Below are 22,239 nucleotides of genomic sequence, written 5' to 3'. Positions count from 1 at the left end.
CCCAAAGCTAATTTAGTGAGCAATGTCAAAGTCACCATGAACTTTCATAGTGTTTCTGGAGAAAGCAAAATGTAGGTAAGATACAGACTAGTGCAATCATCCAACAGAACAGGCTTCATAGCAAACTTGCTTCATATCTATCATTGATTCTGTAGCTGGAGGGTATACTCAGTGACTTGCAAGTTGGTAATCAAATTGAGGAGTCCACACGTTATTTTATTATTGTGAGTCGGTCTGAGCCATTCCTGGTCAAACTCTTATCTATAAATGGAAAGGTGTCATAACTATCTGCCACATTTTTTTTTAATATTCATTGACAGGATGAGAGCATCTCTGGCTAGGTCAGAATTTATTGCCCAGAGAGTAGTTAAGAGTCAACGGTATTGCTGTGGGTCTAGAATCACACGTAGGCCAGACCAGGTAAGGATGGCAGTTTTCTTCCCTAAAGGACATCAGTGAACCAGATGGGTTTTTCCAGCAATCGATTAATGGTCATTGTTAGACTCTTAATTCCAGATTTTTAATTAATTCAAATTCCACTATCTTCTGTAGCGGGATTTGAACTCAGACCTCCAGAACATTATCTTGTCTCTGGATTAACAGTCCAGCAATAATGCCACCAGGCCAGTGCTTCCATAAATGGCATTTAAAACATGAATGTCATTTCTTTTCAATCTCCTCCGCACTTTGTCTTCACATCATTACCTCATCGCTGAAATACTTTCTCTTTGGATTAAAGATCATCTTCAGCTCATCCACTGACAAACATGACATGTACCTTCATTGACAACACACAGGCTCTGTTCAGATCCAAAGAAAGGGGCTAAGGATTTCTTTATATTACCAAGAGACTCTCAAGAGGTTGGCAGAAAATGTGTACTAACATTTCGGGAGAGATGGGAGGAGGGAGAGAAGGAAATGGAGAAGTCAAGAGGAAGGAAAGGATGCAGCCAATCTCTGCTCCATAGCCAATCAGAATCTACTTGCCTGGTCTGAACATTAATTATTCTTGCTACATCTGCATCTCAAAAGCCCAGCCAATCAACACCCTCTTGTCTACCTGTATAAAGTGGTATCGCGGGCTGCCCCAGAGGTGGTCGAAAGGTGCTGAGGGTGGTTAGTGAAGCCAGAAGGTGGGTAGGCCGTCCTGACTGCTGTCACCCTGGGCGGGTACCGGGGCGGGCTGTCCTAGAGGTGGTCGAAAGGTGTGTCAGGGCGGACCGAGAACTGGAAGGGGCATGGGGTGGACCGAGAACCGGAAGGTGGGTAGGGGCGGGCTGCCTTAGAGTGGTCGGAAGGTGGGAGGGGCGGGGGCTTGCTGGGTCTGTATTGTCTGCACTTTTGTATGTAACGGTATTGTCTAATGTACAAATGTCATTGTCACTGTCTTGTCATATGTGGAACTGGGATTTGAGGTTTGTCCTCCTCTCCCTGTAAAATGGTTGAACGGTAGGGTTCGGGGCCTCGCTTTGCTGCTCCTCTCCCTTGTAAAACTGCTGTCTTTTGTGTACAGCTGTCAATGTTTTTTGTAAACTGTTTTGTAATTTGTTTAATAAAATATATATAAAATGGTATCCATCTTTTAAAAAAACTAGAAGGTGCTGGAGAAGCTGAGCAGATCTGGCAGTATCTGTGAAGAGAAATCAGGTTTTGTGACCCTTCTTCAAAACTGATGGTAGGTAGGAAAATATTGGTTTGTATGCAGCAGATATGGTGAGGGAGGGGTTAAGGAGTGAACAATAGGTGGGAATAGAGCCCAAAGAGAGAGAAGAACAGTTGGACAGACAAAGGTTTGGGTAATGATCTGGCTGGGAGGGTGAATAGCTGTTAATGGGGACTGTTTGTGACTAAAATTAATCTGTAATAACAAGGCCTGGTGTGTCAGGTAAGGGCCTAGGACACGGGACAGTTCAGGCCCTAAACTTATTGAACTCTATATTGAGGCTGGAAGGCTGCAGGCTCCCCAAGTGGAAAATGAGATGCTGTTCTTCCAGCTTGCCCTGCGCTTCACTGGAGCATTGCAGCAAGTCTGAGACAGAGATGTTGGCTGCGGAATTGTCGGTGTCTTAAAGTGGCAGGCAACTGGAAGCTCAGGGTTTTTTTTTTGTGGGCAGAACATTGGTGCTCTGCATAGCAGTCACCCAGTCTACGCTTTGTTCTCCCAATGTAAAGGAGATCACGTTGTGAACAGAGAATGTAGTCAACTACATTGTGAGAAGTGTGCTGCTTCACCTGAAAGGTATGTTTGGGTCCCTGGATACTGAGGAGGGAGGAGGGAAATGGGCAGGTGCTATACCTTCAGCAGTCGCAGGGGAAGGTGCCGTGGAGCTGTGAGGTGGGGGAGGTGGGGGATGTTGGGAGTGAAGGAAGAGTGGATCAGGGTGTCCTGGAGGGCATGGTCTCTGCAGAAGGCAGACAAGGGAGGGGAAGGGAGTATGTGTCTGGTGATGGCCCCTCATTGGAGTTGGCAAAAATGGTGGCTTCTGGATGTGCATGCTGGTGGAATGGTAGATAAGGACAAGGGGAACCCTATAGCTGTTTTGGGAGGGAGGAGAGGATGGGTGTGTGAAGTGCGGGAGATGGTTCAGACCCAGTTGAGGGCCCTGTCAACAATGGTGCTGGGGAATCCTCAGTTGAGGAGGAAGGTGGACATTTCGGAGGTTTTCTTGTTGAAGTTCACCTCATTGGAACAGTGACAGAGACGGAGGAACTGGGAGAATGGAATGGAGTCTTTACAGGAAGCAGGGTGTGAGGATGTATAATCCAGGTAACTGTGGGAGTCGGTGGATATACAGTGGATATTAGTGGCCAGTCTATTCCCAGAAATGGAAACAGATGTCGCGGAAGGGTGGAGTCAGAGATAGATCAGGTGAAAGTCAGGGTAGCAAAATCAATGAACATTTTCAATTCCTGACAAGAGAGAGAGTCATGGGTGGGGGCCAGAACAGGAGACTGGAACAAGGAATGTTCCACATAACCCTCAGAGAGACAGGTATAACTGGGGCCCATGCGGGTACCCATGGGCACCCCTCTGACCTGAAGGAAATGCGAGGAATTAAAGAGAAGTTGCTGAGCATGAGGATGAGCTCGGCTTGTGGGGGAGGGTAGTGGGAGGGGGTGGGCACGGTTCAGGCCTTTGGTCCAGGAAGATGCGGAGAGCCCTGAGACCATCCTGATGGTGGATGGATGTGTCAAGGAATTGTACATCCATGGTAAAGAAGAGGCAAAAATCCAAAACTGACATAAAGCGTCTGGACCAGGGGAGAAAAGACTGATTCAAGACTTCTCTCTCTTCAAGTGGTTTCTTGTGACCTGGTCCTGATGACTGCACAATGAAAAGATTTGACTTCTCATCTACTTTTGGCACTCCTCACAAGAGTGGTTTGTAACAGTGTCAAAGGGCAGACGGGATTTTGGGTGAATGTATGATTTAAATTGTATTTGCACCAATTGCCTTTCCCGATGAGAAGGTGAGAAATTATGAAGCTCAGAGCCCCTAAAGAGCCTGTGGTGTTTACATTGAGGTCAGTGCAACCAATGTTTGGCACCCACAGATAAATTCAGAGCCCTGGGCTGCAGAATTTGTAAAAGTCTTTTGTGCTTCCAAGGCACACTGTCAAGTGAGAGCCTACACCAGGACCTCATTCTCTTATAATGTGCCATCCTCCATTTACAAACAGGCTATCATACATGCTGCCTGTCTAGGGTCTAAACTCGCCTCCTTTTATCAAAACCCATACATGTTCTTTCTTAGAATCCCCACAGTGCGGAAGCAGGCCATTCAGCCCATACCAACCCTCTGAAAAACATCCTATCCAGATCCACACCCTATATTTCCCATGGCTATTGCACCCAGCCTGCACATCCCCGGACACTGTGAACAATTTAGCACAGCCAATCCGCCTAACCTGCTGATCTTTAGACTGTGGGAGGCAAACTGGGACACCCAAAGGACACAGGGAGAGCGTGAAAACTCCACATAGGCAGTCACCTGAGGGTAGAATCGACCCGTGGTCCCCGGTGCTGGGAGGCAGCAGTGCTAACCATCGAACTACCACACTGCCTTCGATTCTTGCCTTCAAATATTTCAAAGGGGGCAATAGCAGAAAGAAATGGGTTAAACCCATGTTTACTTCCCCCAGCGTAATGTAGATTGAAAGCTTCCTTACCTTGGTCTACGTCTGCGCCTTTGTCCTTAGGTATTATGGTCTTTGGTGAAAGTTGGAAGAAGCATTTTTGACTGACTTCATTGTAAAGGGCACTTGTGTCATTATTTAATGCAGAAGGATTTGTTTTAACAGAATAGACACTCTCTCCAAATCAGTGCATAATGGGTGGACCAACTGATCATCTCTTTGACTTTCTGTGACTCCAATGATTCAGAATTGTGGGAAGCCAAATCCACCCGAGCTTGTTAGCTTCATCTGAGGGAAATTCGATTTAAAATTAATCACAAGAGGGAAGAAGCAAATGAGGTTTGTGACTTATTAAGGTCTACTTGTGCCTTCACATGACCATGAAAAATCGAGAGAACAGGATTAGCTGGTCCTTATGGAAAGCAGCCAGATAATTCTTACACTGAAATTAATGAAATGTTAACTCGTGCAGTACTCCATTGCTCAATTACATCTATTGAATTGTGATGAATTTCTCATAATGGGAGGCTCTGTTGGCTTCCCATCTTGATTGTCTTGTTTAATTTGTTTGCTGTGGTTGTTCCTATAGGTTTTCCGAGCTCTTTGGATCATTTCTGACTCAGGTTGACGTGAGTTGGTGCATTCTTCTATTCCCTTTTGGGAAAAAAAAACTATGTCCACAATGGGTTCCACCACCCTGACGGTTCTGAAGTACTTTGCAAAGTGAGTCAATGCTTGTTAAAATGCAGTCACTGTCACAAAACACTGCTGCCGATTTGCACACAGGAGGTTCTGACAAGCAGTAATGTAATGATGATCAGGTCATCTCTTTTTTGATGTTGGTTGAAAGATAAATCATCAGGGGACTGAAACTAACTCCCACTCTTCCGAGTTTGCCATGCAGTGTTCTGTGTCCACAGCTTGTGCCCTGGTTTGTCACTTCAGTCAAAAGATATTGCATTTTGATAAAACAAACGATGGCAGGGCGTATACAATTAGAACTAGGGCCCTGAGTAGTGTTTCAAACAGAGAGAGCTAAGCGTTCCGGTACATAATTCTTTGAAGTTTGCTTCACATGTAAACAGGGTGGTTAAAAAGGCATTTATCACACTTGCCTTCATTGCTAAGACCTTTGACTATAGAGGTTGGGACATCACGTTGAGATTGTACAGAACGTTCCATAGAATCCCTACAGTTTGGAAAAGGCCATTCAGCCTGACTCTTAAGAGCAACTTACCCAGACTCACCCCCTAGGACATTTGCGAGGCCTCTTCTGGAGTACTGTGTGCAGACCTGCTTCCCCCACCACCGCCCTTTCGACCCTGTTATAGGAAGGATATTATCAAACCGGAAGAGGTTCAGAAAAGATTTACCAGGACTGTGCTGGGAATGGAATGATTGAGTTACAGGGAGAGATTGGATAGGCTGGGAATTTTTTCACTGGAACCATAGGAGGTTGAAGGGTGACCTTATAGAAGTTTTGAAAATCATGAGGGGTATCAATAAGGTGAATGGCAGATGTCTTTTCCCTAGGATGGGGGGTTTCAAGACTGGGGGCCATATTTTTAAGGTGATAGATTTAATAAAAAGACATGGGGGCAACGTTTTTATGAAGGATGGTTAGTTTGTGGAATGAAGTTAGACATTTGGATAAGTACATGAATAAGAAATGTTTCGAGGGATATGGGCGAGGAGCAGACAGGTGGGACTATGAAGTTTGGGATTATGTTCGTCATGGACTGCCTTATGAAGATGTGGCTGTACTGTATGTTTAAGAGAGTTAAAAGCTAGCAGTGACAGCACCAAGTGTTCCCAATAAACTACAATGTAACATGTGCTCCAGCTACGGGGGTAGATACAGTAGCTGGTTGCCTGGAAATGACAAAACAGATTTGAATTAGGCCAATCAGTTTAAATTATACCCTGAAAAACACCAATCCAGTTTGAATCGAGTATATTGACAATCCTAAAATCCAATGACACAATCCGATGCTTTGGGAATATAAGACCGGGGAAAATTGAACAGTTGGAAGGAGAGCTGCCAATCTATCAGCATGTAAAAATACTGCCTGAAAAATAGCTCTCTTAAAAGTACCTTTATTTGTCAGTAACCTGTGAAACAGAATCCCTAAGAAGGAGAAAAGAAGACGCAGGAAAATCCAAATAGAAGAACCAAAAGCTGCTTGGTTTTGAGGCAAGAAGTTTTGTTTTGTAAGTTGTAATCGGGAGTTTTATTGGACTAGTAATACAGAAGGGAAGGTAAAAGGTAGGTTAGTGTAACCACTTGTAAATAGTTGTTAGTTAATTATTCTCTGTTATGCTTTAAGAAATAAAGTTGTTAATTTTAACTTGAACTAGTTCTTGGCCTATCGAATTTTCAGATTGCTGCATGGGATAAATCTTTTCTGTGTTGCTGATTTTAAATTAAGCAGGAGGGTCTACCCCATGTTGTAGCAACTGTTTGGACCAAAGGGTCTGTTTCTGTGCGGTATGACTCTATGGTCTTATGACTCTATGCTGGCAATGTAGATTTCCTTCAATGCACCACAGGGAATGTCAGCTTAGAGTGTGCAGACAAGCAAATATAGAAATTGCTGGAGAAACTCAGTAGGTCTGGCAGCATCTCTAGAAATGCCTCATTTTCCCAATTGCCGTCAGTTTGGAAGAAGCATCAGCAGATTTAAACCGTTACCTCTGGTTTGTCTCCTCAGATGGTTCTCATGTGTAGACAACCTTCAGGAATGAGACTTCAATTCGTGACCCCTTGTCAGTAATTTAACCACAACTGAGGTGGAATAGTGTCTCATTCCATCTTCCCCTCTCCCCATTCCCACCCAAGATGAGTTCAAAAATTGATTGCCAAAGGAAAACTTACAATTTAGCTAGTCTTAGATAATTCTGACTTCAGTAGAGGTACAAAACTATGAAAGAGAGATAGAATGGGCAGCTAGATTGTTATCATTATTTCCATACAGTCATAAACATCAAAATTATTCCCGGAGTTATAATAAGCAGGGCTACTGGGCTCCCCTGGAATGCTGTTGTACTAATGTTAACTGGCAAAACAGTTGCAATGTTGGCATTTCCTACAGATATGCAGGTTCATGCCTCCTTTATTATTCTTATAATTTACTCACAGAACAATGCCACAAATCTACTGATTTGAATACAACCTTTTGGGTAGCGTGACAAGGATCAAAAGGAAAATTGAGACTGGCACTAAAGATGAGAGAGTGAATCTGGGATTGCATTTTCCTCAAACTGCAGAAAAGTTCAAAGTGGTTTGATTCCAGAAATCAAAATTATGAGGGCGGTTTTAATAGGAGAAACTATTCCCATAGGCTAGCAAGTACGGATTTGAAATAATTGGGTGAGAACACCAGGGAAGAGTTGAGTTGGTTTTCTTCCTTTAAGTTAGTGAGTTAAGATCTGAGGTGTGTTGCCTCAAAGACTATGAATGGAAATTGAAATCAACTTTCCAAAGGAAGTGGCCTCTGTTGTTAAACTATTAAAGGGTTCCGAAAAGATGTACAAGGATGTTGCCAGGGTTGGAGAGTTTGAACTGTAGGGAGAGGCTGAATAGGCTAGGGCTGTTTTCCCTGGAGTGTCAGAGCCTGAGGGGTGATCTTAGAGAAGGCTATAAAATCATGAGGGGCATGGAAGGTTAAATAGTCAGGTCTTTTCCTCAGGGTGGGGGAGTCCAAAACTAGAGGGCATAAGTTTAGGGTGAGAAGGGAAAGATTTAAAATGAACCCAAGGCGCAACCTTTTCATGCACAGGGTGGTGCGTATATGGAATGAGTTGCCAGAGGAAGTGGTGGAGATTGTTTACAGCATTTAAAAGGCATTTGGATGGGTATATGATTAAGAAAGTTTAGTGGGATATGGGCCAAGTGCTGGCAAATGGAACTGAATTAATTTAGAATATCTGGTCGGCTTGGACGAGTTGGACCAAAGAGTCTGTTTCCATGCTGTGTATCTCTATGGCTCTCTATCATAGAATCATTGAATCCCTACAATGTGGAAACAGGCCATTTTGGCCCAACAAGTCCACATCGACCCTCTAAGGAGTAATCCACCCAGACCCATTCCCCTACCCTATTGCTCTACATTTCCTCTGACTAATGAACCTAGCCTACACATCCCAGAATACTATGGGCAATTTAGCATGGCCAATTCACCTCACCTACACAATGGAAGAGAGAACAAAGCATGATGGACTGCACAGCAAGAAGGACAAAAGACTGGGACTATACAGATTACTCTTCCAACTAGTTAACACGGGCACAATGGAACTGAATTGCCTCCTGTGCTGTCGGACTTTATTGTTTTTTCATTTCTCTTTCACAAGATGTCGGGCATCGCTGGTTAGGCTAGCATTTATTGACTGTCCCTCATTGCCCAGGAGGAGGGGGGAGCATGTCTAAGTGTCACTCACCTTGCTGTGGGTCTGGAGTCACATGCAGTCCAGACCCGGTAAGGATGGCAGTTTCCGCCCCAAAGGACATTAATGAAATAGTTGGTTTTTTCCAATAATCGACAATGGTTTCATTGTCATTGTGAGATTTGTTGTTCCAGATTCCTTTTCAGATTCCAATTCCACAATCTGCTTTGGGGATAGGCTTTAAATCCCAGCACCCCAGAATATTGTCGAAACATAGGAAATAGGTGCAGGAGTAGGCCATTCAGCCCTTTGTACCATTTGATACCCACTACCATTCAATATGGTCATGGCTGATCATGCAATCTCAGTATCTCATTCCTGCTACCTCTCTATACTCCTTAATCTCTTTAGCTGCAAACCTCATACAGCTCCCTCTTGGATATATCTAATGAACTGGCCCCAACAGCTTCCTGTGGGAGAGAATTCCACAGGTTCGCAACTCTGAGTGAAAAAATTCTTCCTCATCTCAGTTCTGCCTGGCTTACCCCTTATTCTTAGACTATGTGACTCTGGTTTTGGATTCCCCAATACTGGAAACATTTTTCCTGCATCTAGCCTGTCCATTCCCAGCTGCTAATTTTGTGTGGTGAAGCAGAGTAGATAGTATCAGCAGTGGGGTGGCTATAAACAAAATCGGTTACAATAAACATATCCCTCCACCGGGGAGGTGATAACTGAGTGGTGTTATTGCCAGATTTAAATGTTTCTATGAGATTCCCCCTCATTCTTCTAAGTTCCAGTGAGTACAAGCCCAGTTGATCCAGTCTTTCTCCACACGTCAGTCCTGCCATCCCAGGAATCAGTCCTGGTGAACCTTCACTGGACTCCCTCCACAGCAAGAAATCTGTGGGTCTCTGGATTGATCGTCTATCAATAATGCCAATAGGCTATTGCCTCCTGTAAACATATTCAGTATATTGTGGTGATGTCAGTCAGGCCCACTTTCAAAGTGCACAACAAGCTAGAAATACATTGCTCTGGCTAATAAGCACCTTTCCTTGAAGAATGGATTTTACTCATAAATACACATAAACTGATTTGATGCTTTTGTGGCTTGAGTGTAATTTTTATGATAAATGACTAGCAACAGCATGCTGCAACGTTTAGTTCCAGCTGCTAGCACCTGAGTTAGTGCTTTGAATTTTTTGTGGTGAAGCAGAGTAGATGATATCAGCTTGCGTCCAGCAGTAGAGTGGCTATCTTAGGAAGGTGTAAACAAAATCGGTTATAATGCGAATTAAAGGTAAGAGTAGAAATAGGTTTATTCAAGCTCTTTAACATAGTACCCTACAACAAACTGACTACTCCAATGATGAGGTGATAGCTGAGTGGTATTATTGCTGGATTGTTAATCCAGAGACCCAGCTAATGTTCTGGTTCAAATCCTGGCACAGCAGATGGTTGAATTGGAATTCAATGAAGACCTGGAATCAGGAGTCTAATGGTGACCACAAAACCATCGTCAGGGGACCAAAAAAAAAAATCAATCTGGTTCACTTCCCTGTCGGGAAGTAAACTGCCATCCTTACATGTGGCTCCCGACCCATAGTGATCTAGTTGACACTTAATGGGGCAGGATGGTAGCTCAGTGGTTAGTACTGCTGTCCCACAGCACCAGGGACCAGATTTGATTCCAGCTTCAGGAGACTGTCTGTATGGAGTATGCACATTTTCCCCGTGTTTGCGTGGGTTTCCTACGGGTGCTCTGATTTTCTCCCACGGTTCAAAGATGGCCATGCTAAATTGCCCATAGTGTTCATGGATATGTAGGTTAGGTGTATTAGTCAGGGGTACACATAAGGGAATGGTTCTGGGTGGGTTATTCTTTGGAGAATTGGTGTGGACTTGTTGGGCCACACTGTTTCCACACTGTAGGGATTCTAAGTTTCTAAGTTAACTCCCCTCTGTGCAATTAGGAATGCGTAATAAGTGCTGCCCCATTAGTGACACCCACAATCTGTGAATCATAGAATCTTTACATAGTAGAAACAGGCCATTCAGCCCACCAAATCTGCACTGACCTAGACCCACCCCTTACCCTATCCCTGTAGCCCTGCATTTCCAATGGCTAACCCACTTAGCCTGCACATCCCTGATCACTATGGGGCAAGTTAGCATGGCCAATCCACCTAACCCACACATCTTCGGGCTGGAGGAGGAAACTGGAACACCTGGAGGAAAGCCACACAGCCAATTACCCAAGGATGGAATTGAATCCAGGTCCCTGGTACTGTGAGGCAGCAGCACTAACCACTTAGCCAAATGATTTTTGGGATCTTGTGGTCCAGTGGTATTATCCCTGTCTCTGAGCAGAAGGTCTGGGTTGAAGTCCCACCTGTTCCTGAGGTATGAAATAATATCTCTGAACAGGTTGATTAGCAAATATTTAAGGATACTGCAGGCTAGGAGAGCATCTAATAGAAACATTGGGAAGAGAAAGCTTGCTGCTTAGTTTGCAAAGCTGCTGTGGAATCAAGAAAAAAATTACATTTCTATAACCCCTTTCTAAACCTCAGAGCAACCTGAAGCACTTTATAAGGGCGGCACGGTGGCTCAATGGTTAGCACTGCAGCCGCACAGCACCAGGGTCCCAGGTTCGATTCCAGCCTCGCGTCACTGTCTGTGCGGAGTTTGCACATTCTCCTCGTGTCTGCTTGGGTTTCCTCTGGGTGCTCCGGTTTCCTCCCACAGTCCAAAAACGTGCAGGCCAGGTGAATTGGTCGTGCTAAAAATTGCCCCATAGCGTTAGTCAGAGGGAAATAGGCGTGGATGGATTACTCTTCGGAGGCTCAGTGTGAACTGGTTGGGCCGAAGGGCCTGTTTCCATGCTGTAGGGAATCTAATCTAATCATAACAAGTGCAAAAATTTTGAAATGTGTTCACCGAGGAAGGAAAACGGTAGCCAATTTACCCACAGCCAGCTCCCGCGAGTGCAAGGCTGACTAGATAAGCTGTTTAGCTCGTGTCGATTAACAAATACATTTTGGCCAGGAGGCTGACTATGTTTGATTGTACTGTGTTTGATCATGTGAGTCTATTAACAATTGATGCTGACTGTGCTTTATTGATTAAGCCTGGGTGTTGACTTACATCAAAGTAATCAGTTACAGTCAAAATTAAGCTGGCAGGATGGTGTAAATATTTTAAAACGTTGGAATAAAATCTAAACAAAATTCCTACACACTTAGACGATGAATTTCCGAGAGGGTGAGATGACTCCCTTAATATTAAGGTTTAATGGCTGAGAAAATAGCAGCTGCACACACATAGGGTGTGTTAACAAATCGCGATATTCAAACTGTGGCATCTAAAACATGATTTGGAGATGCAACCACCTGATGAAGGAGCAGCGCTCTGAAAGCTAGTGCCTCCAAATAAACCTGTCGGACTATAAACTGGTGTTGTGAAATTTTTAACTATGTTTATAACATGTAGAGTGAACATGGAAGGTCATTAGTGTGTTTTCAGTTCAGAATAATCAAGGATTGATTTTTAGAAAACCCACAATTTGAGAAGCTTAGAGCAGGCCTGGCCACATTCAGTAGTACATACAGTGTCCTGTTAGCGAGTTTCGAGAAGGTTTGTAGCTCAGGTTGTGGTTCTGGATGTAGGTTTGCTCGCTGAGTTGGAAGGTTCATTTTCAGACAATTTGTCACCATACTTGGTAACATCTTCAGTGAGCCTCCGAATGAAGCACTGGTGGTGTAGCCCGCTTTCTATTTATATGTTTGAGTTTCCTTGGGCTGGTGATGTCATATCCGGTGGTGACATCATTTCCTGTGGTGCTGTCATTTCTGGTTCTTTTGCTCAGCAGGTGGTAAATGGGATCCAAGTCAATGCGTTTGTTGATAGCGTTCCGGTTGGAATGCCATGCTTCTAGGAATTATCAAATAAATTTTCTGTCCTTAAATGTTTACAGGACAGGTTACAGCAAACACAGTTAGCTAAATAGAGAAAAGAAATACCATTTGTGCAGCTTGCAGATCAGATGATTTTGGTTACAACTTTACAGCTTATTAGAAGCTGAGAAAGTTTAAGCTTTCGGTTTTCACATTAGAAGATTTGACAGTTCACAAGGAGGAAAATGAGGAGAGTCAGTTCAGCAGGAATTAAAGATTTGGTTTTGAGAGGTAATTTCTGCACACTTGGAGCTCTGTAAATTGATGGTGTTGGGAAATAAATTGATAAGTGTTTTAAAATGTTTCCAAACTGGCTTCTATATTTAAAGAAAAAGGAAAATAGTGGTTGCTGTGAATCAGGAACAAAAGCAGAAATTGCTGGAAAAGCTCAGCCGGTCTGGCAGCATCTATGGAGAAAAATCAAGTCAAGTGACCCGAAACATTAACTCTGATTTCCCTCCACAGGTGCTGCCAGATCTGCTGAGCTTTTCCAGCAATTTCCGTTTTTGTTTCTTTCTCTAAATAGCTTGGTTTGTTTTACTTTTCCTGTCTTCGTCTTTTGAGTACAAAAAACGTTTCTGTCCTTTTTGTTAAAAACTCGGCAGCTGTTTATGTTTTGGCAACTGACCAGCACGTTAACTAAGATTTTTTAAAAAATCGAGTCAAATACCATTCTGGGCTCTGACCTGTCCCATCAGCTGGGATCACAACTTTGGGCATCAAGATTTGTGATATCATATCCTGCTCAGAGGACAGAGGCCTCTGTTAAAGTTACTGCTCAGTCACAGTCTCCCAGATGGAGTTCGGCATCCCCAGGCACAAATCTGAATATTACTTATGTGCTATTTTGACATTAAAGCATAATAAACACTTAAGGCAAGAAGAAAACTAACAGGAAAATCATGCAGACGTGACATTGTTTGAGGGAAAAAGATACAAAGAGAATTAATTTGTCAATTTGTGGCATATGATTTTCTTTTTTAACATCTGAAAGCAGCACACATGAGTTCAGTGAACGTGTAGCACATTCCAAACTGTAGCAGCCTTGTTCTGGGTTTGAAAACGAAATCATCTGAATCAGAGCTAAGAATGATACATGGAGATTGAGGCTGTCGGCTCATCATGTTCTGTCAACTGGTGATAGCAGCATACTTAGCTGGAATGATGTGGCTACTGATTTGGGATCATATGCTTTAGGTCCACAGAGTCCTTTCTATAGTGAGAGTAGCGCTTTTAAATTCTGCAATAAATCTGCCCCACTTTCTTTTCTGTGCAGTGCGTCAATATTCACGTCTGGAAGCCATTAATTCTTCCAGAGGAGAAAGCAGCTTAACATAATGGGAGTTTCTAATTTTCCCTGGAGATGTAACTTTGACTGCACTAAGAATTCTTGATCATCTAATGCATTATAAAGTGGAAGAGTATTCCGTTTCCATCCCGGCCATCCCATTACTTCCCTGGCCCTGTAAATATTCATAAAGGCTTACATCATCTGGCAGCAGCCTGAGAGCTTGTGAGTGTGGCAACGGCTTTCGTTCAGCATCATCCTGGCACCAAGATTCAAGCCGCGCGATCAGTTTAATCTGTTCCTCCGCCAGCTTTGAAGCTGCACCGCCACCTCCTCTTTGAAGTTGTGCATGGATGATGAGACGACAGCCCAAGAGCCCCTGCAGGACGCCCAGCTTTGCAAAGTCCCAGAGGCCTGCAGATAAATCAATGAACACGATGAGAGTGTTTGCTTCCATTGTTAACATGAATCACCATATTTCAGACATTGCATTGACACAAAACCTTGCGCTTATAAGAGCACATTTGTAAGATATTGCTCCTTGCGCTGCCACGTCCCTAATGGGAAGCATGTCAGTGCATAAAGCAGTGAGACTGAGAGCTTTGAAAGACATCCTGCTGCAGTTATTTTTAAATCTCATCCTGACATTCTATTGCCAACCTTTACTTCAAAAGCCTCTCTCTCTACTTGATAAAGAAAGTCAGTTCTGTTTATATTGGAATAAATGGCCGCCCTCAACCATCTGCCCCTGTAGCCATGATGTCGCATCAGCACACCATAACATTTTTAACTAGCTGTGAGATCCAGGAAAACACAGCCATGATTATAATCAACCTGTGAATCCTTTGCATATCTGGAAAATGTCAAGTGGCCTGGACTGTATACAGGTACAGCATAATGTTAAAACTGCAACTAGAGCCTATCTCACAGTTACCAAAAGGTCAGATTTGCAAAGAAATTCCTTGACTGCTATAATCATTGCTATGTTTTCCCTGATCTTACGACCAGTTGAAAATTTGATGTAAGGACATGTTACAGCTTGGTTACTTGTTCAGAGTGAATTTCAGCGCAGCCTTTTTTTGCTAAGCTCCTCACCTCTCACACTCATGGACAGTTCCCCCAAGTGGTGACGTTACCAATAAATGTAGCCTGTTTGTAGATATTTTCTTCTCATGACACATGTTTGGATCAGTTGGGGCTTGAACCAGGGCCTTTTGGCCCAGAGTTAGGGACACTACCACTGCACCACATGAGCCCTACGCAGAGTCTGGTTATATGGCGACATCAAATCTCTCTTAAAGAATGATTACAGCTAATTAAACATTTTTGAAATGTACTTAACAGTTACAATGGAATCCATTTGAGAGAACGGACTTGCTTCAATGTCTGATGGGTAAAACAAGGGTCTTGACCAACAGTGTATCACATTCCCAGCAATCTACTGGAGTCATAGCCTTGGGTCTGCATTCAATTCTCTGGAGTGGGACTTGAACCCCACAATCATCTGACCTAAACGCAAGAACACTAAGGTGAGTCAGATCCCTATTAACCTCCCTGGTTTAATGAAAGGAATTTGGGCAGAGCTTAAGCCTCTAAATAAAGATATCCCACATGGGCCTTGCACAGATTTAATGGAGAGGGTAGGAAGATCATGATTTTTGATTTTCTAAATCGAGGTGAACCTCGATTTAGAAACCCAGTAAACAAGACTACGGACCAACAGTGGAACACAGAAACTGGCCCAAAATAACATCCAGCTGAGCGTAATGATTATAATAAGGTCAGCCAGCTGATCTTCATAGAATATGAGGTCCCATCAGGGAGCCCTGGCTGACATAAGAGGATGGATGCAAATAGAAATTGTTGGGAAAATGCCTAAGTCGGGCATTCAAGGGCCCAATATTCTTGACATTCAAAAAACCGCAAGAGCTGAGGATGCTGGAAATCAGAAACAAAAGCAGAAATTTCTGGGAAAAAGCCCAGCAGGCCTGGCAGCATCTGTAGAGAGAAATCAAAACTAACTTTTCGAGTCCAGTGACCCTTCTGCAGAACAGTTGTCTGATTTCTTTCCACGGAGGCTGCCAGAACTGCTGAGTTTTTCCAGCTTTGGTTTCTGATTTCCAGCGTCCGCAGTTCTTTCTGATTTTTGAATGTTAGGAATATTGAGCCCCTGAATGTCCGAGTCAGGGAGAGGCAGTGCTATTGTCAAAGGCTATGCATTTGCAAACAAAGGGCGATTGGTGATGGGATGCCAGCCTCTAGAGAGTTATTTCACTTAAAACGGACAAAATCTCAGTTAGATTGATGTTATTTACCTTGAGTCTTCAGATTAAACTGACAACACATCAGATCAATTGGGAATGGGCATTTGAGTATTAAAAAGGGGAGGTGGTGCCATACTGATAATGTCATTGGACTAACAATGCAGACCGGATTAATGATCTGGGGGAGGACGGAATCGTGGGTTCAAATCCTACCATGGCAAATGGTGAATTATAGTGCAGAAGAGGCCATTTGGCCCATCAGAACCATGCTGATCCTCTGAAGAGCATCCCGCCCAGGCTCAGACCCCCACCCTCCATCCTATCCCTGTAATCCTGCAGTTATTAAGTGTAATCCACACAGCCTTCACATCCCTGCATACTACAGGACAATTTAGCATGGTCAATCCACCTAGCCAGCCCATCTTTGGGCTGTGGAGGAAACCCACACAGATGCAGGGAGAATGTGTAAACTCCATACAGAGAGACTCCTGAGGGCAGAATTGAGTCTGGGTCCCTGAAGATGTGCGACAGCGGTGCTGACCATGGAGCTGCTCAATTTGAAATAAATGGAAATCAGAGTTAAAGAGCTAGTCTATGTCGAGGAGGAAACCAATGTGGATTGCCAGGGAAAGGATCATCTGGTTCATTAAGGTTCTTCAGAGAAATTAATCTGTTATCCGTACCTGACCTGGCTTGCATCTGACTCCAGACTCACAGCAATGGGGTTGACTCATTATTGCCCTCAGGACAGTTTGGAACAGCAATGAACATCGGTCCGACCAGAAATACCCACAATTTAAAGCAAATAAATGAAAAACATGCTATTGTCACTAATAAAAGGCACGTATGTTGCTCAAGTGAGGATTCAGCTGGTTAAGTCAGTGAGTGATGGGGACCAAGATGTTCCTACCCTCTGCTCATGTTGAGCTCAGCTGAGGTGTTCCAATTAGTTCACCTTTATATGCTTGAACATGGTGAAATTTTTCAGAACTACGGATAGAGATGAGTGAGTGGGATTTACTGGACAGGAGCCCCCAGGTGGACCAAATGGCCTGCTGTTTGTGTAAGCTATCGTGTGATATCTGCACTCCCTGCACGATCTTAAACAGAAGTATAACTTGTACGGCATTCAAAAAAATCACATAGCTGCTCTGTAATATGTTCATAAATAAACTGCTGTGTCTAATTTATCTGTATTTTAATTTGTAGAGGATTCCTTGGGTAAGGGGCTATCTCCTTGTGCAAAGTCTAGGGCAAGAATACAAAATGTGATGAAGAGGAGATTCACAGTAGCTAACACTCTCATTGATACTGATCAGCAGTCAGCAGGCTAAGGCTATTGCTGGGTTGACCTGCTTGGGTATGATCAAATTGTTGGTGGAGCCTGAAAAGTAATAGTGACCTTTGAGCTCCTGGCCAAAGAAAGGGAAAGCTTTACACGTTGAACCTCCTCTGTCCATAACTCCTCTAAACACTGTCCCTGCAGTGCGTGACCTGTTGAAGCCAACAGTTAAAATTGCACATGGTTCTCAATGATGCCATCCCAATCTGATATCTGTGAGGAAAGAAGGTACCTGTTCACTTCAGACAGCTGTCTAAGAACATAGAACAGTACAGACCCTTCAGCTCTCGATGTTGTGCCGACCGTTTATCCTACTCTAAGATCAACTAACCTACATACTCTTCATTTTACGATCCTCTGTGTCCAGTCACTTCACCACAACTAGGGCTTAACTACCTGCCTGGGTGAGTTTGGTTACTCTATAGCCCAAAAGATTAAAATTGCCCCATCTCATCACTTGGGTTTTGACCGGTAACTTTCACGTTAAAGCCACACCTACAAAAGCAGTGTATGGGATATATTCAAGGCTGAATTAGACAGGTTTTCAATTAACAAGGAAGTCAAGAGTTTTGGAATACCATCAAAAAGATTCTATTGCAAAGTGACAATTGGAACAACGTCTCAAATGGTGGAGCAGCATCAACTGGCTGAAAGGCCTTTTCCTGCTTCTAATTAATAAGATAGTCTTAATCTTTATGAAATTATGCTGTTACGTTTTAAAAAAGAAGGCTGTTCACCCATTGTGAATAAAGTCGATTTTCAATTTCAGTTTCAGTTCTATCAAATTTGCTGGGGCAGTTATTAATTCATTCTTCTTGTGACATCCAAGTTAGAAGCAAAATTAGGGCCCATAAACATGCTCTACTATTCAATTAAATTATTGCTTTGTCTCAACTACACATTCACACCTACCCCCCTGATAACCTCTGCTTGTTCGCCCCTAATTGCCTCAAGGGTAATTGCGAATCAAACCTGCTGCTGGAGGTCTGGAGACACATTGTCAGCCAGCAATAGGGACTGCATCCATAACTGGGATTAATGAACCAGATGGGTTTTTACAACAGGGAGAAAGTGAGAACTGCAGATGCTGGAAGTCAGAGTCGAGAGTGTGGCGCTGGAAAAGCACAGCAGGTCAGGCAGCATCCGAGGAGCAGGAGAATTGACGTTTTGGGCAAAAGCCCCTCATCACCCTAGATCCACAGCAATGTGGATGAATCCCAACTGCCCTCTGGGCAATTAGGGATGGGCAATAAATGCTGGCCTGATCAGTGACGCCTACATCCCATGAATTAATTTTAAAAAGTTACCCCTCAATCTCCTACACTCCAGTGAAAAAGTCTTTCCAATCTATTTTTATATCTAAAACCCTCCATACTCGGTTCAAGATCATGTGTCTAGTGACTTTATCACTGCCTCCTCCAGCCTATATATTGGAAAAGGATTGGAACGGCTGAATTGCCTATTCCTTGTCCTGTACTTTGCCGCTAGTGAACAAAACTGCTTTTCTTAATAATCCTGAACTCTCTAACTACATCTCTGTGCATCATAATCAGTTTCATGTCCACCAATTACATCTGGCAGACTTGTTACTAACCATTTGCCTCAAAGAAGGTGTTAAATTAAGTGTCAACAAAAATGTTGGCTAATGTTGTTCGGAGTCATCCATTAATAATATGGTTTAATTGATGTCTTAGTTATTGTGTGACAACCTTTGTGTTATTTGTAATTACAGCAAAAGTGGGGTCACTGCCATATAATCAGTCCATCATAGCTTCCAAATGGATAGAGATGACACTGCAGTGAAGGCAGCTGTAATCAGGCATACTCATGTTTGTCATATTCTGATGAAGATGATCAACTAAAACAGTAGGAAAACAAAAATGAGAAAATAGATTACCAAACTGTCAACGTACTTTCATGTTTTATGTTGATTGCACATCCAAAGAATGTCACGCTTCTACAGGTCCTGGGAAAAGAAAACCCACTCATAACGCATTCACTTCTAGCCCAAAAGATTGTGGATTTGAGTCCCACTCCAGTACATCTCAGTGCAAGGACTGAGGGAGTGCTGCACTGTCAGAAAAGATCCTTGTTCTCGACTCTCAATCAGATGGGACTCAGAGATCTTGTGGTCCCATTCAAAGATAGGCATATGTATTATTCCCAATGCCGTGATCAACATTAATCCATCACAAAAAACAGCCTTCCTTCCATTGACTCCGTTTAAACTTCATTGAGTCACAAAATCCCACAGAAATCTAGAGCATAGATAAAGGCCCTTTGGCTCATCAAATTTGGGCTGATCAAAAACAACCACCTAACTCCAATTTCCCAGCACTTGGCCAGTATCCTTGATAGCCTTAGCATCGCAAGTGCACATACCTAATTATTTTATAAGTGTTATGAGGGTTTCTGCCCCTAGCACCCTTACAGGCAGTGAGATCTAGATTCCCACCACCCTCTGGATGAAAACTGGTTGAAAACTAGTACTGACACTTCTTCAAATGAATGAACAGAGCTGATTGGAAGGACAGAATGGCCTACTTCTGTTCCTACATCTTATGGCCTAAATATTTTATTTGATTTTTACATTGGATTGAGCAAAATGAAATGAAAACCATCATTGGTAATTGTGTGACAAATATGAGGAGAGGCCAACTCATCCAACAAATACTCCCAGTGAGGGGCAGTGCCACAGGAACTGTTAAAGAATGACCGATTCCCAATTCCATTATTTCCCTGCAAATTCAATTCATGGCAAATTATTCAGAGGGCATGGGCCCAAGATATACCAAACACTATTTCCAACTAAAATTGAAAAATCTGAATTACCGAATAGGCTACCCAGGGTAGAGAGTGAGTGAAACATTAGCTGCTCCTCACCTGATTCCAAATCTGGAGGAATATTTTGATGTGGAGTTATTGGAACGGTGCAATGAAGAGTCATCTCTGAAGCATTGAAGTCTAGTGTTTTGTAGAAATTTTCTTACTTTTCATTTTTGAAGTTAATCCAGTTTGGTTTCACTCAATCAATGAACTAACAATTGGATTTCAGCACACTCCATGTTCAAACTAATGTCAGTCACGACTCCTTTAGTCCAGTTCAACTTAATTTATTCAAAATAGAAATGAAGAATAGGACTAACTAGCATTAATCAGATATCAGAAAGTTTAAAGGCAGCAGGTAGCTACCCTTCTTCAATCACAGCTGGACATAGCAGTGCAGCAGCGTGAGGAGAAACCATTCTTTAGAAGTGTTTGTCCTGATCTACTGTTTGAACTGACAACTTTAATAGCTGGTAAGTCTAAGGAAACCTTACAACAATTTGGATCCATCTTTCTGTTATCAGTCTTTCTTTCAAAACAGAAGAACTGATAATTGAGGCCCATGAGACTTATATCTGGGCAGATGCAATAGATTAGATTATGTTAGATTAGATTCCCTACAGTTTGGAAACAGGCCATTCAGCCCAACAAGTCCACACCAACCCTCCAAAGAGTAACCCACCCAGGCCATTCCCCTACCCTATATTTACCCCTGACTAATGCACCTAACACTATGGGCAATTTAGCATGGCCAATTCACCTGACACGTACATCTTTGGATTGTGGGAAGAAACCAGAGCACTCGGAGGAAACTCATGCAGACATGGGGAGAATGTGCAAACTCCACACATCCAGAGGGTGGTGGGAATCTGGAAAGAATGGGGGAACTGGATGTAAGTTTGCTCACTGAGCTGGAAGGTTCATCTTTAGATGTTTTGTCACTGTACTAGGTAACATCTTCAGTGAGCTAGTTGGTGATCATGTATCCTGGTGGCTAGTTTTCTGCCTGTTTGTCCAGTGTAGTACAAGTCTTCTCAAACTCGCTAGAGTGAGGGGAAACCTAGAAGAGAGATCCAAATGTACACATTTGTGGAGGTTAATTCCACGTAACAGTCTTTTTAGCATGCTCACTATCACGTCCACTGTTTGATTTGACCAATTATTGTCACATGTACCTAGCTACAGTGAAAAGTTTTGTTTTGTGTGCAGTACAGGCAGGTCATACTACATAAAGATCATAGGGTGATTGAACAGAATGAGGAACACAATGTTACAGCTGCAAAGAAGGTGTACAAAAAAAATGATCAATATTAGACTTGAAACTTGAGAGGTCCATTCGGCAGTCTAATAACAGCAGGGAAGAAGTTATTGTTGAATCTGTTGCTCTGTGTATTTAAGCTTTTGTATCTTCTGCCTGATAGAAGAGGTTGGGAGAGATTATAACTGGGGTAGGAGGAATCTTTGATGATGTTGGCTGTCTTCCTGAGACAGTGAGAAGTGTAGATGGAGTCAAAGATTGGCTTGTGTGGTGAACTGTGTTTACAACTCTCTGTAGTTTCTTACAGTCCTTGGCAAAGAAGTTTTAGATTAGATTACCTACAGTGTGGAAGCAGGCCCTTCGGCCCAACAAGTCCACACCGACCCACCGAAGAGTGACCCACTGAGACACATTTCCCTCTAACTAATGCATCTAACACTATGGGCAATTTAGCGTGGCCAATTCACTTGACCTGCACATCTTTGGGCTGTTGGAGGAAACCAGAGTACACAAAAGAATCCCACGCAGACACAGGGAGAATGTGCAAACTCCACACAGACAGTCACCCGAGGCTGGAATTGAACTCAGGTCCCTGATGCTGTAGTGCTAACCACTGAGCCACCGTGCTGCAAGTTTCACCATCTGCCTTGGTTGGATTTGAATCCAGAACAAGACATTGGTTAGGCCACTTTTAGAATATTGTGTACAACTCTGTTTGCTCTTCCTTGGGAGATTGGTGTTAAACTTGAAATGGTGTAGAAAAGATTTATAAGGATGTTAGTA

The 22,239-nt window shown here is 43.1% G+C and overlaps 1 long non-coding RNA gene across 1 annotated transcript in view; it reads left to right on the top strand.

The window, feature by feature from the left end:
• The first annotated feature begins 4,778 nt into the window (after window positions 1-4,778).
• Window positions 4,779-22,239, top strand: part of LOC122542649 — a 77,101-nt gene continuing 59,640 nt past the window's right edge. The window contains exon 1 of the long non-coding RNA XR_006309843.1: window positions 4,779-4,859. This is a non-coding gene — a long non-coding RNA (uncharacterized LOC122542649). The remainder of the gene's footprint in view (window positions 4,860-22,239) is intronic.

This window comes from Chiloscyllium plagiosum, chromosome 40, assembly GCF_004010195.1.
Source record: "Chiloscyllium plagiosum isolate BGI_BamShark_2017 chromosome 40, ASM401019v2, whole genome shotgun sequence".
In the NCBI taxonomy this organism is placed as follows: domain Eukaryota; kingdom Metazoa; phylum Chordata; class Chondrichthyes; order Orectolobiformes; family Hemiscylliidae; genus Chiloscyllium; species Chiloscyllium plagiosum.
This window is presented reverse-complemented; position numbering and strand designations above follow the sequence as displayed.